This window comes from Eriocheir sinensis, chromosome 44 (genome assembly GCF_024679095.1).
Source record: "Eriocheir sinensis breed Jianghai 21 chromosome 44, ASM2467909v1, whole genome shotgun sequence".
NCBI classification, from domain to species: domain Eukaryota; kingdom Metazoa; phylum Arthropoda; class Malacostraca; order Decapoda; family Varunidae; genus Eriocheir; species Eriocheir sinensis.
In genome coordinates, this window is record NC_066552.1 from 5930900 (window position 1) to 5945810 (window position 14911).

Genomic DNA, 14911 nt, shown 5'->3' on the forward strand with positions numbered 1-14911 from the left:
GTTGCGTGCGGGCCGCCGTACAGTGAGGGTGTGGAGTGTTTCAGGCTCCCGCTATACACTCCTCCACACGTTGTATCCAGAGCTACTACTACTGCCGCCGCCGCCACCTACACCGCCACCACACCGCTGTACCCGCTCCACATCTTGCACCACATCACCGTTGCTTCCACTACCTCCACTCCGTTGTCTCCACTTCACAAGAGTATTCGCTCCACCTCCTCCACTACACCACATTCGTTCCACATCATCGTTGTCTCCACTTCATAACAGTATTCGCTCCACCTCCTTCACTTCACCACATTCGTTCCACATTACCGTTGTCTCCACTTCATAACAGTATTCGCTCCACCTCCTCCACTTCACCACCACCACACCACATTCGTTCCACATCACCGTTGACTCCACTTCATAACAGTATTCGCTCCACCTCCTCCACTTCACCACATTCGTTCCACATCACCGTTGACTCCACTTCATAACAGTATTCGCTCCACCTCCTCCACTTCACCACCACTTCACCACATTAGTTCCGCATCACTGTTGCTTCCACTACCTTCACACCACAACAGTATTCGCTCCACCTCCTCCATTTCACAACCACCACTCCACATTCGTTCCACATCACCGTTGCTTCCACTACCTTCACACCGTCGACTCCACTTCACAACAGTATTCGCTCCACCTCCTCCACTTCACCACCGCTGCTTCCATTACCTCCACATTGTTGCCTCCACTTGTCCACAGTATTCATCCCACCTCATCCACTTCATCACCATTTTCTCCACTTCACCACCACCATATCGCTGTATCCGCTCCACATCTTGCACTACATCATCGCTGCTTCCACTCCCTCCACATCATTGCCTCCACTTCACAACAGTATTCGCTCCACCTCCTCCACTACATCCACTGCACCACCACCACATCGCTGTATTTGTTCCACTTCTTTCACTATTATCTCCGCTGTCTCCACCATCTCCATAGAGTTACGTCCACTTCGCCTCCACCACCACCACTATTGCATTTCTTCCACTTCTTCCGCAACATTGACGTTACATCCACCATTTCCGCTTTGTTGTATCCACTCCACCACAACCACCACACACACACCACTTACTTGTTCCACCTCCTCCATTCTGCCATCGCCACCTCCACTACATCACCGCCGCCACCCATGTATTCGTTCCATCTCTTCCACTATGTCATCGTTATATTTATTCCACCCAGCTCCACCTCGTGGCATCACTCCACCAGCACCAATATCACCGCCGCATCCACTCCACCTCCACTACGTTGTTGCATGCGCCTCCTCGTCCTCGTCATCCTCCACTAAGTCTGTGCATCTACTCCACCTCTTCCACATAGCTGCATCCACTACCTTCCACTCCACCTTAAAGTAATTACATCCTTTACCTCTTCCATCGCATCCACCACCACCTCTTTCATCTCCATTCCACTGCATCGTTCTCTTCACTACCACCTTCAATCCACGCTGTTGCATCCACCACCTACTCCACTTTTTACCACTCCGCCATCATCACCACCGCATTCGCTCCATATCCCTCCATCCACCTTCTGCTCTTCCACCTACATCTCCACATCAGCTCATCCACTACCTCCACTAACTCCACAATCATCTCATTTCTGTGTCTGTATGTAACTATCTCTATCATCATCATCACCATTTTCATCACTATTATCACCACCATCATCATTAGAACTCATGGTTATATCTACTACTCTATCTTTATCACACCGTATTTTTGTCATCATCATCATCTTTATCATCATCGTCCACCATCTTCATCACCGCCGCCGCCATGTTGTTATTACACTCGTCACCATCCCTTTATTGCTGATGCTGCACAGTCATCACCATTATCATCATCATCACCACCAAATCAGTGAACTGTTTTCGATAACACATTTTTTTCTTCTTCTTTTTAATATATACTTCATCACCACCAGCATCATCACCAATTTGCTACTCTCATAATGCCTTTCCTCCACCATCACCACCACCACTATACACCATAACACATCACTACGCACACTCCATCACCACTAAACCTGCACCACTACATCCACACACAATATTCGCATCACCATCTTCATCACCATTACACCAAGTACCACCACCACCACCGCATTAAAAATCTCATTCTACATTATCAATTCCACCACCACCATCATCACCACCACCACCCTAACCCCCCATTCATCACCATCTTCCCACCATAGGACCTTCACGCCACGCACCAAGACGACACAATAGGCAGCCAGCACTATGTCATCACCACACCATTACCTCCATTGTCATAACACCACCACCACCACCACCACGCCTAAAGCCACGTCTACCACCACCACCACCACCACGCCTAAAGCCACGTCTACCACCACCACCACCACCACGCCTAAAGCCACGTCTACCACCACCACCACCACCACCACGCCTAAAGCCACGTCTACCACCACCACCACCACCACGCCTAAAGCCACGTCTACCACCACCACCACCACCACGCCTAAAGCCACGTCTACCACCACCACCATTAGCTTAACTCCTCCTCATCACCAGTCGGGCAGTATAACACCCAATTTAATCACCACCATAACCCTGAACACCACCATCACCTCCACCGTCATCACCACAATCGGTCATCTCATAAATCATTACACGCGCCATTTTATCGTATCGAACACGGTCATAACACAAACACACACACACACACACAGACACACACAGATTATCCTACCGATTGGGAAATTAATAAACAGCTATGATAGATAGATATAAAAAACAAAACTTTTTTTTTGCAATATCTCGGTGTGTGCGCGCGTGTTAAATAAATCTTTTGACGATGTAACTCACGAATACATCCCTTGACACTTTAACAGAAGCTTGGTGGGTGTGCGTATGTGCGTGCGTGCGTCAAACAAACCGACATGCATCAACTGGTAACATCACAACGCGAGAAATGAGAGAGAAAAAAAAAAGATTAAGGCGATACTAATCTCGTTCTTTCATCGTTTTTTTTTTTTTTTCAACAGGAACAATAACCAAACGCGGACACCAAAGACTAAGAAATAAAGAACAAGAACACGAACACGGTGCCAAAATGTGACGCAAAATGAAATAGTGAATCCCGGAAATTTATATTAAAAAGCTACGAAACTGCCGAGCCGAGGAAGAGAGAAAGAAAGAAAAAAAGGTAACCCGGTATTGTGCAGAAAGAGAGAGGAAGAGGGAAGAGAAGCGGTGACAGATTGCAAATGAAAGCAGGGAAGAGGGAAGGAAACGAACAGGGCGAGAAAGCAAACAGCGACTGACACGTATTGAATTATTTACACGGAAAGGGAGAACAAGGGAAACAAAGTCGAGTGCGAAAACAACAGATGAAAGAAAAGAAAAATAAATCACGGAAACAAAAAAACAAGACGAGCATAACATCAACAAAATAAAATAAAAGATTAGTCGCAAACACAGAACAGAAAGTGACAACAACAGCAACTGAAAAGAAATAGAAATAAACGAAAATCAGAATATAGAAAATGTGAAAAGCGAGAGAGGAAAACAGAAATCCACCCACTGGGACACAAACACACACACACACACACACACACACACAAAGAGAACCAAAATATCAAAATTGAGAACCAGAAATATTGAGAAACAGAATATTAGGAAAACGACAACACAAATCCACACAAACACACGAACACACATAAAAAAAGAAAGTTAGAACTTCACCGCAAGATAAAAAGAAATAAGAAACAGAATAACAGCAAAAGGTAATAAGAGAAACAGAAACAGACAGAATAACAGGGAGACAGCAACATCATAACAGCAAAAGGTAATAAGAGAAACAGAAATAAAGACATAGAAAAAAACAGGGAGACAGAAACAACATAACAGGAAAATTATAATAAAGAAAAAAAGAAGGAAAAAAAACAGAATAAAGAAACAGAATAGCAGGTGAAGGTCAAGATAAAACAGCCCACACACCTGGAGCAAGATTGTCCACACACCTGTCCGCGGTCTCATCAAGGTGTGTCAAGCGGAGCGTCGCGTCGCCCACACGTGCAACAGGTAAGCCAAAGCAATGCGTGCCTGAGTGTGTGTGTGTGTGTGTGTGTGTGTGTGTGTGTGTGTGTGTGTGTGTGTTGGATTTTCTAATGCTCTGTTGTTTATTATCATTACCCTCCTCACTCTAATTATCATCATTATTTTATATTATTACATTACTATTATCAGAAGGGCGCGGTGGGATCTAACTGGGTAATGATGACCTGTGTGTGTGTTTGTGTGTGTGTGTGTGTGTGTGTGTGTGTGTGTGTGTGTGTGTGTGTGTGTGTATAGCAGAGGCTTGCATGATAAACTAATATGAGGCAAAGAGCAAAGGCCGGATGGGGAAAAATGGAGGATGGGGACGAAGAGGAAGAGGAGGAGGAGGAAGAGAGGAGGAGGAGGAGGAGAGGAGGAGGAGGAGGAGGAGGACGAGAGGAAGAGGAGGAGGTAAAAGGGGACACCATGATTTTTTCCTCGTTTGGGGGGAAGAGTAGAAGCTTGTCGGAGGGAGAGAAATGGTGGACGGAGAGAGAAATGGTACAGGAAGGGAGGGAAGGAGGGAGAGAGGAACATGAAGGGAGGAGAGAAGGAGGGAGGGAGGGTATGAGCCGCGTGCCAGTGAGGGAGATAAAGTGGTGACATGCGGTACAGAGGAAGGGAGGTAAAAAAAGGGAGGCAAGGTGTGAGGGAGAAATGCAAGGAGAGAGGAGATAAGAGAGAAGGGAGAAGAGGGAAAGACACGAATGAAGGAAGGGAGAAAAAGAATGATACAGTGTGAAAGAGAGATGTAAGGTAGGAAGAAAGGAAGAAGGGAGATGAGAGAAGGGAGGATAGAGAGAGAGAGAGAGAGAGAGAGAGAGAGAGAGAGAGAGAGAGAGAGAGAGAGAGAGAGAGAGAGAGAGAGAGAGGAAAAGTGTCACAGGTGTACGAAAGGAGACATGCGGGCTGGTAGAGTAAAGTGAGGGAGGGAGGGAGAGGAAGGGAGGGAGGGAGAGAAGGGTGACAGGTGGGAGAGTGGAGTGAAAGGCTGTAGAGTTGTATCGAATAGTTAGTGGAATGGAAAATAAAACTGCGTACCGAGAGGATAAAAAAATGGAGGAATTAAAAGAGGTATAGAAAGACGAAAAGAATGATTGACAGAAAGAAAGAAAGAAAGACAAAAAACGAGCCCACCGAGGGGATAAAAAAATGTAGGAATTAAAAGAGGTATAGAAAGAGGAAAAGAATGATTGACAGAAAGAAAAAGACAAAAAATGAACTTGTCGAAGGAATGAAAAATAGAGGAATTAAAGAGATACAGAGAGACGATAAGAATGACTGACAGAAAGAAAGACATAAAAACGAACCTGCAGAGGGAATGAAAAATAGAGGAATTAAAAATATATAAAAAGTAGGTGCGAGAGAGACAGACAGAAAAGAAAGAAATATAGCGGAAAAAAGAAATTCAGACAGAGAGGATACAAAATAAAGAATATATAAATAAGGAAAAAAAAAAGACAAAGATGAATCAAAGAAAGAAATGTAATGAAAAAGAAAGAAATACAGAATAAAGAAAATATGTAAAACTAAATAAAAAAAATACAGTGGAAAGAAATTTTAAAACGACTGACAAATATATAAATAAAAATATGAGAACAATGAAAATATAGAAAGGAAAAAATAAACACACTCACAGAAAAAGATTTAAAGAAAGAAAAGGAAACAAAAACGCAGGTAAATATGAATGCGCAAATAAATAAGGTGATAAAAATATAAACAAACGCACACACAAGGTTAAAACAAAACAAGCAGACATAAAAGGAAAATATAGAAACTCACAAACCAACCTTGGCGAGTGGGTGAGTGCGTGTGTGTGTGTGTGTGTGTGTGTGTGTGTGTGTGTGTGTGTGTGTGTGTGTGTCATGGCGCCATCTATCTCTTTGAAAGACATGTGCATAAAAACGAATGCAGTTACGAGCCTTTTTTTTTTTACTCATTGCTCGTAGGAATAAAAATGAAGTACGACAAATTGAAAAAAAGTCTCTCTCTCTCTCTCTCTCTCTCTCTCTCTCTCTCTCTCTCTCTCTCTCTCTCTCTCAATAATAATAATAAAAATCGTACGAAATAAATACTAACGTACACTCACACAAAATGGACGATGAAAAATGAACTTCCGTGTATACCAGTCTGCGTTCCGGCCATGCAACTTTTCAATAAACAAATAAATAAACACACAAACAAACAAACAAACAAATGTAGAAGCCGAAATAAAATTCTCCGTGCTTCAAAATTCCACACAAAACAAAACACAGAAACAAATAAATGAAAATCAGTTCGTCGACATTTCCCCAAACACACAAATTTAAAATAACAAATGAGGTGACGCCTATACATGTTAATTAAGTAAAAGAATAAATAAATAAAGTAACGAATGAATGAATGAATGAAATGGAATATAATAAAACAAGAGGTCGTCCTTCCACTCTATATTCCAATCCTGCCTCTCTCTCTCTCTCTCTCTCTCTCTCTCTCTCTCTCTCTCTCTCTCTCTCTCTCTCTCTCTCTCTCTCTCTCTCTCTCTAAAGCTCGAAAAAAATCTTGCTTCTTCTTCTTCCACAGAAACATTTCCATGAGAGAGAGAGAGAGAGAGAGAGAGAGAGAGAGAGAGAGAGAGAGAGAAACGGATTTCCTGATCTTGTTATCGAAGTCTATTTTTTTTTTATTTAGTGTAATGTTCTGTCAAGTACATAAAGGAAAAAAAAAAAAAGATGCGATTCCACTAACATAACAGTGAAAATGGCGGTCTCTCTCTCTCTCTCTCTCTCTCTCTCTCGCTTGCATTCACCTTTCTCGGTCACTACCACCTCGCCCACCTGCATCTTACCTGCCTCACCTTTCCTAGTTCCCACACCTTTACCACCTCTGCTTCCTCTTCCTCATCCTCTTCTACTTCCTTATTCGTAGCTTGTTTCCTCCTCCTCTTCCTCCTTTTCTTCTGGTTCTCTTTTCTTGGCACGTTTCCCTTTTCTTCCTCCCTTGTCTCTTATTCCTCTTTTTGCTTTCTTTGTCCTGCATCTTTATCTTCTTCGTCTTCTCTTGTTCCCGTTCTTCTATCTCTCTTTTCTCAACATTTTTCTTCCTTTTCTCTTTTCCTTTCTTCTTATCTTTTTCATCTTCCTCTTCTTTATCCTCCTCTTTTCTCAACATTTTTTCTTCCTTTTCCTTTTTCCTTTCTTCTTATCTTTTTCATTTTCCTCTTCTTTATCACGTCTTTTACCTTTTCCTCGTTTTCTTTCTTGTACTTCTCTTCTGCTCTTCTTTTCTCCGTATGTTTCCTCCTCCTTCTTTTCTTTTTTCTCCTCTTCTTTCTATTCCTTTTACTCCAAATATTATTCCTCTTCCTCTTTCTCCTCTTCTTCCTTCTCTTTGTACACTCTTACAGGCATCACATATTCCTTTCACTCCTCTTCCTCTTTATCCTTTACCTCCTCCTCCTCCTCCTCCTCCTCTTCCTTTTCCTTCAAATTGACAAGTATAAGCTCCTCCTCCTTCATCTGTTTCTCTTCCACTTCTATCATTTTCCTCTTGCACGCTTTCCTCCTCCTCCTCTTGCTCCACTTCTTCATTTTTCTCCTCTTTTCCTATTCCACTTCCTTTTTCTCGTCTGTCTCTATTCCCCTTCCTTTTTTCCTCTTCTCCGTCCTTCTCCCCTTGCTTCACTTGTTCATTTTTCTCTTTTCCTATTTCACTTCCTTTTTCTTGTCTGTCTCTATTCCCCTTTTTTTTTCCCCTTCCCCGTCCTCCTCATCCTCTCTCTCCTCTTCCTCTTAATCCACGTTCAAGAGTAATACCTTTTTTTCAGTTCGTTCTCTTCATCCTCTTTCTCCTCTTCCTCTTAATCCACGTTCAAGAGTAATACCTTTTTTTCAGTTCGTTCTCTTCATCCTCTTTCTCCTCTTCCTCTTCATCCACGTTCAAGAGTAATACCTTTTCTTCAGTTCGTTCTCTTCATCCTCTTTCTCCTCTTCCTCTTCATCCACGTTCAAGAGTAATACCTTTTCTTCAGTTCGTTCTCTTCGTCCTCTTTCTCCTCTTCCTCTTCATCCACGTTCAAGAGTAATACCTTTTCTTCAGTTCGTTCTCTTCGTCCTGATCCTCCACCTCTTCCTTTCCCTAGACTCTGCATTATCGCTTCTTCCACCTCACCTCATCTATCACACCTGCACACACCCACACCCACACCCACACACACACACACAAAGCCAAGACGCCCTCACTTTCAGAGCTCCTCCTAAATTCTCTCTTCTCTTCCTTCACTATACGATCTATTCCTCCTTGATCCCTCTCTCCTTCACTCCCTTCCTTCCTCCTCCTCCTCCTCCTTCACTCCCTTCCTTCCTTCCTCCTCCTCCTCCTCCTCCTTCACTGCCTTCCTTCTTCCTCCTCCTCCTTCACTCCCTTCCTTCCTTCCTCCTCCTCCTCCTTCACTCCCTTCCTTCCTTCCTTCCTTCCTCCTCCTCCTCCTCCACTTTACAATCCTACTGTTTGAATCTGTCTTGTAACTTTTATGTGGTTGCGTTTGACAGGAGATATTGAGAGAGCGAGAGATAGAGATAGAGATAGATAGATAGATAGATAGATAGATAGATAGATAGAGAGAGAGAGAGAGAGAGAGAGAGAGAGAGAGAGAGAGAGAGAGAGAGAGAGAGAGAGAGATTAATGGCATATATAAAAATGATGATTGCGAGGGATTTAAACTTCTTGCCTAAATGGATTGCATACGAATTAGAATAAAAAAAAATAATAAAAACTTTCCTTAAGATAGTATGGAAATGGATTTGAATATTTTACTTTTTATTTTCATTTTGCATTTGTTTTATCAGTTTGGGTTTACTTTTCTTTTGCCTTTGTCTGTCTATCTGTCTTTCTGTCATATTCCGTCTCTATCTCTCTCGGTATGTGTGTGTGTGTGTGTGTGTGTGTGTGTGTGTGTGTGTGTGTGTGTGTGTGTGTGTGTGTGTGTGTGTGTGTGTGTGTGTGTGTGTGTGTGTGTGTGTGTGTGTGTTCGTCGACCTGTTTGCCGTCTCTATTCTTTCCGATGGTCTAATGAATGACGTGTTACATCTGAGTACTATGTAAATCACCTCACCCTAAACACACTGGCGCCATTGGTAACTCAGTAAATAAATCTCGCTAATATGAAGTGTATACAATGAAAGCGTCAGCGACATGAAAGTTTGTGGCTGGCAAGACCTTGAAAACAGAGTAAGTCCATATGACGCTGTAAAATATTCAAACACGATTAAGAATGCAAGTGGGCCGTCTATACTTTTGCGACGCGAGGCGAAGGAGAACTGAGACAAAGATTGAGAGTTGGAGGTAAGGAAACCATTTTTGTCTCTTTAGTGACATAACGCGAAGAATCGAGACAGATTTGAAGTTACATGTTCTTTCTTGAGCCATTTTTTTTGATACGATGAAGAACCAAGATAAATATTTCGTTATATGTTTTTTTTTATTGAGCCGTTTTTCTTTTTCTTTTGAGATACGATGAAGAACTAAGATCAAGGTTTCAAGTTCTATGTTTTTTTTTTTATCGAGACATTTCTTTTTGTGAAAAAGAAAAGAGCCAAGATAAAGATTTCAAGTTCTATGTTTTTTATTGAGCCATTTTTCTTTTTCTTTTGTGATACGATGAACAACCAAGATAAATATTTCAAGTTATATGTTTTTTTTATTGAGACATTTCTTTTTGTGATAAGATGAAGAAACAAGATAAATATTTAAAGTTATTTTTTTTATTGAGCCGTTTTCTTTTTGTAATACATATAAATATTTCAAGTTATATGTTTTTTCTATTGAGACACTTTTCTTTTTTTGTGTGATACGATGAAGAATCATGATAAATATTTAAAGTTATATGTTGTTTTTATTGAGACATTTCTTTTTTGTGATACGATGAAGAACCAAACAAATATTTCAGTTTATATGTTTTTTTTTTATTGAGTCGTTTTTCTTTTTCTTTTGTGATACGATGAAGATAAATATTTCAAGTTATATGTTTTAATGGAACCTTTTTTGTGACAGAACGCATAGAACTAAGGTAACGAATTACTGTTGCATGTCAATAGAACTAAACATTTCTACAGCGACGATTTATAAGTAAGATATTAAATTCCTCCTCTCGTCGTGCTGCAGTGTATATTATTGTCATTGAAGCCGTTACGAAATGGTGAAACCAAACTGTTCGGCTCGAGTGACAATATACTCACTCTTTTTGTTGTGTTGTGGTGCCTTGTAGTGTTGTGTTTTGTGAGTCATAACAGTGTTGTATAAAGCTGGTTATATCATTAATATTATTATTAGCATTATTATCACCATTATTCAAAGTGATACGTAAAAAAAGTAACGATTAAAAATAAACAAGCTTACTTTTCGTTGTGTTGTTGTTTGCTGTAGAATTTTGTTTACTATAATTAATTAGTGAAACCAAATTGTCGAGTCCGTTTTGGTGTTGGCTCCCGCGGATCCATTTCTCCCTCTGCTCTGCCACACAGTCCCAACACCTATTTTTTCCTCTCATTTGTTACCTTTAGCTTACATATGAAAGGAAGAGATAGGTGTTGGGACTGTGTGGCAGAGCTGAGGGGAGGGAAGGACCCGCGGGAGCCTACGCCAGACCGTCCTCGACATATTTGGAAGACTATAGAGACGACGTAAATGGAGTGAAAAATGAATAAGTTGAATTGTAACTGAAGCAACGATCTACACTGTTGAAAGAATTTGTCCTATTTTTTTCTTTACCAATGAGGGTCTATGAGTGAAAATGCGCAATATTTCTCTTCGTGTTTCGTTGTGCTACACCGCGAGTGAGGGGAGGCTTCAGGCAGTTACCAGACATCTTCTTTAACAGCGAAAGTAACACAGTGAACAACATGCCGCCTCCTTCCCTTTCGCGTTCTCCTCTTTTCTTCTTTCCTTTTTACGTTAAAGAAGACAGACGAAGCACTTTACACAAAAAAAAGAAAGAAAGATAATAAAACACAGCTTGCGAGCACCATAATGAGGACAGATAAAAGAGCCAAACAGGAAGATCAGGTTGTGTTGTGATAAACGTATATAAAAACAAACTCACTGCTACAACAAAGATAATATAATTAGATTGTGTTGTGTGTCGCAATAGCTGCAATAATAATAAAGATAACAATAAAAGATAGCAATAGAGAAGACAGGAAATGCCGAATAGCAAACAGGAAAGATCAGACTGAAGACGAACTTTCTGCTACCATAACGAAGACAAGAACACGCCGAATAGGAAATAGGGAAGATCAGACTGTGCTGTGTCGCAATATCTAAATAAAAGACAAACTTCTTGCACCAATAAAGTAGAAAGAAGAAGATATCGAGTAAAAAGGATCAGATTGTCTTATGTGTCGCGATAAGTGTATTGAAGAGAAGCACAGTAGAAGGCAGTAGAGGATGCCGAATAAGAAGGATCAGACTGCCTTGTGTATCGCGATAAGTGTATTGAAGAGAAGCACAGTAGAAAGCAGTAGAGGATGCCGAATAAGAAGGATCAGACTGTTTACTGTGTCGCGATGAACGTGTCAAAGAGAAACGTTAGAACAATGAAGAGGAGATAAGACGCCGAACAGGGATGGCCAGAATGTGTTGCGTATTGAAACACAGAACAGAGGAAGAAGATGCAATATAAGAAAGATGAGATTGTGTCGCATGTCGCGGTAAAATAATTAAAGACAAACTTACTGCAAAAATAAAGACGACAGACCCCGATTAAGAAAGATCAGACTGTGTTGCCTGTCACGGTGAACGTATTAAAAGACAAACCTGACCTTCCTCGGCGTCCCAGCAAGACACGGGCAAGGCAGCGAGTCAGGGGCGGCGGTCAACTGGGTTTTATTTGATCTCCAAGGGCGGACAACATATCGTGGGCGAGGGGTTCTGCGTGGTCTGTATCTTTATGTAAATCTATTCTCTCTCTCTCTCTCTCTCTCTCTCTCTCTCTCTCTCTCTCTCTCTCTCTCTCTCTCTCTCTCTCTCTCTCTCTCCCGCCCGACGACTATTGTTTAAAAGCGTGCACGTGTGTATGCGTGTGTGTGTTTTAACCTGCTTTGCTCTAATTACACTCTGCATACTCCAGTGGGTCTCTCTCTCTCTCTCTCTCTCTCTCTCTCTCTCTCTCTCTCTCTCTCTCTCTCTCTCTCTCTCTCTCTCTCTCTCTCATTAAAAAATAAATGATGAAACTCGCTTTGTCAACTGCGTGTATATGATCCCAGACAGACAGACAGACAAACAGACAGACAGAAAGACAGACAAGTGGGTAGTTTCATTGACCGCAGTTTCCAAAATAAAAATAAAAATGCATGAAATTTGGTTTCGTGTCCTGACCTGTTCTCGACAAAGCATATTAAACCACAAGTATGACCTGTCGTAAGGCATCGTCATATACAGCTTCTTAATTGAGTCTGTGTCGCTAATAGCCAGGTAGTTATCCAGGTTACTACTATCCCCTTAATAATAAAATGAGAAGTATGTACAATTTCCTAGATACCATGTTGACGAATTTAAGTAACCTCTCTTTCGGCCACTCCTCTGCACTCTTTTTAGGAGCATTAAGTAGCGTTTTTTTTTTCATTATTATTTTTTTATGCCCTTGAACTGTCACCTTTGCTGTAAAAATAAATATATAAATAAATAAATATCTCGCGACATTTTAAGACTATCCTTTAATATGCTGACGCATTAAAAGTTACTTCTTCAATATATAATACGTAATCTTTATCCTATAACAGTATTCCTCATTTACCGAAGGCATCATTCGTGTAGTCTCTCTCTCTATCCATCTATCTATCGCTGGCCGTCTCTTTTTTTTAACTTTTCATAATCCCTATCTTATCTTGCTTGTCTATCTTTATCCCACCGTCAGTCTGTACATTTATTTTCCTTCTTTTTACATTCTCTCTCTCTCTCTCTCTCTCTCTCTCTCTCTCTCTCTCTCTCTCTCTCTTTATCTACCTTTCTGGCTGAATCGACAGAGTAACACCACCGCGTTCAAGAGGACGTGAGTTCAATCCCCGCCCGGTGCCACCAAGCTGGGATTTTTCAGCCGCCGCCGAGTGGCTTAAAACTACCCACATGCTGTCCAGAAGACCACTTATCAACCCGGACTCTAGATTCTAGGATTAAAGATGAGCTCCGGGAGGGCAGCATGAGCCAATGCAAGATGGCGCCACTATAAACACTCGCCTGCGCCAGAACGGGCTGGGCCGACCATCAGGACCCACCGGGAAGAAGCCTTGGGCCGACTATCAGGCCCCACCGGGAAAAAGCCTACCGGCGCTATAGGCCGCGACGTAAAAAAAAAAAAAAAAAAAAAAAAAAATCTATCTATCTGTCTGTGTGTCTATCTCTTTCCCTCTCACATGCACGTTCAGGAGATGGCGCGGATGATGAAGATGAAGGTGATGATGATGAAGGTGATGAGGCCAGCAATAAAAGCCGTCCCGAGGGAGACACGTTTCCCTTCCCTCTTCCTCCCTTCCTTTCTTCCTTCCTCACGTCCCGGCGAGATCACTTTTAATCCGGCTCTTCCTCCCTCCCTTTCTTCCGCCCGTCTCTGCTTCCTTCCTTCCTTCTTTCCTTACACGTCACTCACTCACTTTTTTTCCACCTCTTCCTTCCTTCCTTGTTTCCTCCCTCCCTTTCTTCCGCCCGTCTTTACTTCCTTCCTTCCTTAATCACGTCACTCACTCTTAGGGCCGCTTTCACAGTCACTTTTGTTTGTTTTGGTCGTTACAAGTGAGCGACGATCGCCGCTTCCAACAAGAAATCCGCTTTCACAGTCGCCTTTCGCGGCGCTGTTTGTTTGCATCAGTACCAGAGATTGGAACCTCTGGTAACGGAGCTCTGGTAGCCGCGGGGGCTCCCCAGTGGAGCTTACCAATGACATTAATTAGTAAATAGTACAAATCCTTGCTCTCAAGTGGTTATATTATTTCCTTAAATGGATGTAAAAAAATCTTACTCAATACAGCAACACGTTGCACGGCTTCAGTGGTAATATGAGAAAAAAAATAGAAGACTTTGAATGACATGAACTCACTTCACCTGCTGACCAGTAAACGTCCTGCTGAGAATTTCAATTTGATTGATTGATTGTTTATTGTTGCAAAATACACAATAAAGGAGAAGGGAGGACTTTAATACTTGTCACCATTATTCGATCACCTGTCATGCCTTTTGGTCAAACTTTCGTATCATTCTAGATGGCCTCATTATGTATGCATAGGCCATACATATAACGATATCAGTCCTGTTATGTAAAAATGTGAGGTCTGCTAAATAATGAACAAATATATATTTATATATATATATATATATATATATATATATATATATATATATATATATATATATATATATATATATATATATATATATATATATATAGGTGAAGAGTCTGTCTTCCTGACATCTGCTAAATAAGTGAACTTTAATACTTGTCATCATTATTTCCCCTATTATGCCAAGGAAATATTAGGCTATTAGCAGATTTGAGCGGTATATTACAGAGAGACACTCTTCATATTTCATCATATCTATTCCTCACAGATATTCTTTATATTTATTCTTCACGTTTACTCTTAGTACGTTTATTTTTCACATTTATCCTTCATAATCCTAACATTAGCGGATGTAATGATGATATTTCCCGCCGCTTCGGCATACCAACACAGCCGAATCACACGCCTTCGTTTTGTCATGATCGTCACCACCCTGGTAGTCTCACATACCACGAAAGCAGCGACTGTGAAAGCGCATCGTGGCGATGGTAATGGC

General features: G+C 41.4%; 1 long non-coding RNA gene across 2 annotated transcripts in view; it reads left to right on the forward strand.

Moving 5' to 3' along the window:
- LOC126980359 (uncharacterized) overlaps positions 1–14911 on the forward strand; it is a 67664-nt gene continuing 52753 nt past the window's right edge. The window contains exons 1-2 of one of the 2 annotated variants that reach the window (XR_007733137.1): positions 1–202; positions 3055–4093. This is a non-coding gene — a long non-coding RNA (uncharacterized LOC126980359). The remainder of the gene's footprint in view (positions 203–3054; positions 4094–14911) is intronic. The other variant, XR_007733136.1, reaches the window with a different exon arrangement.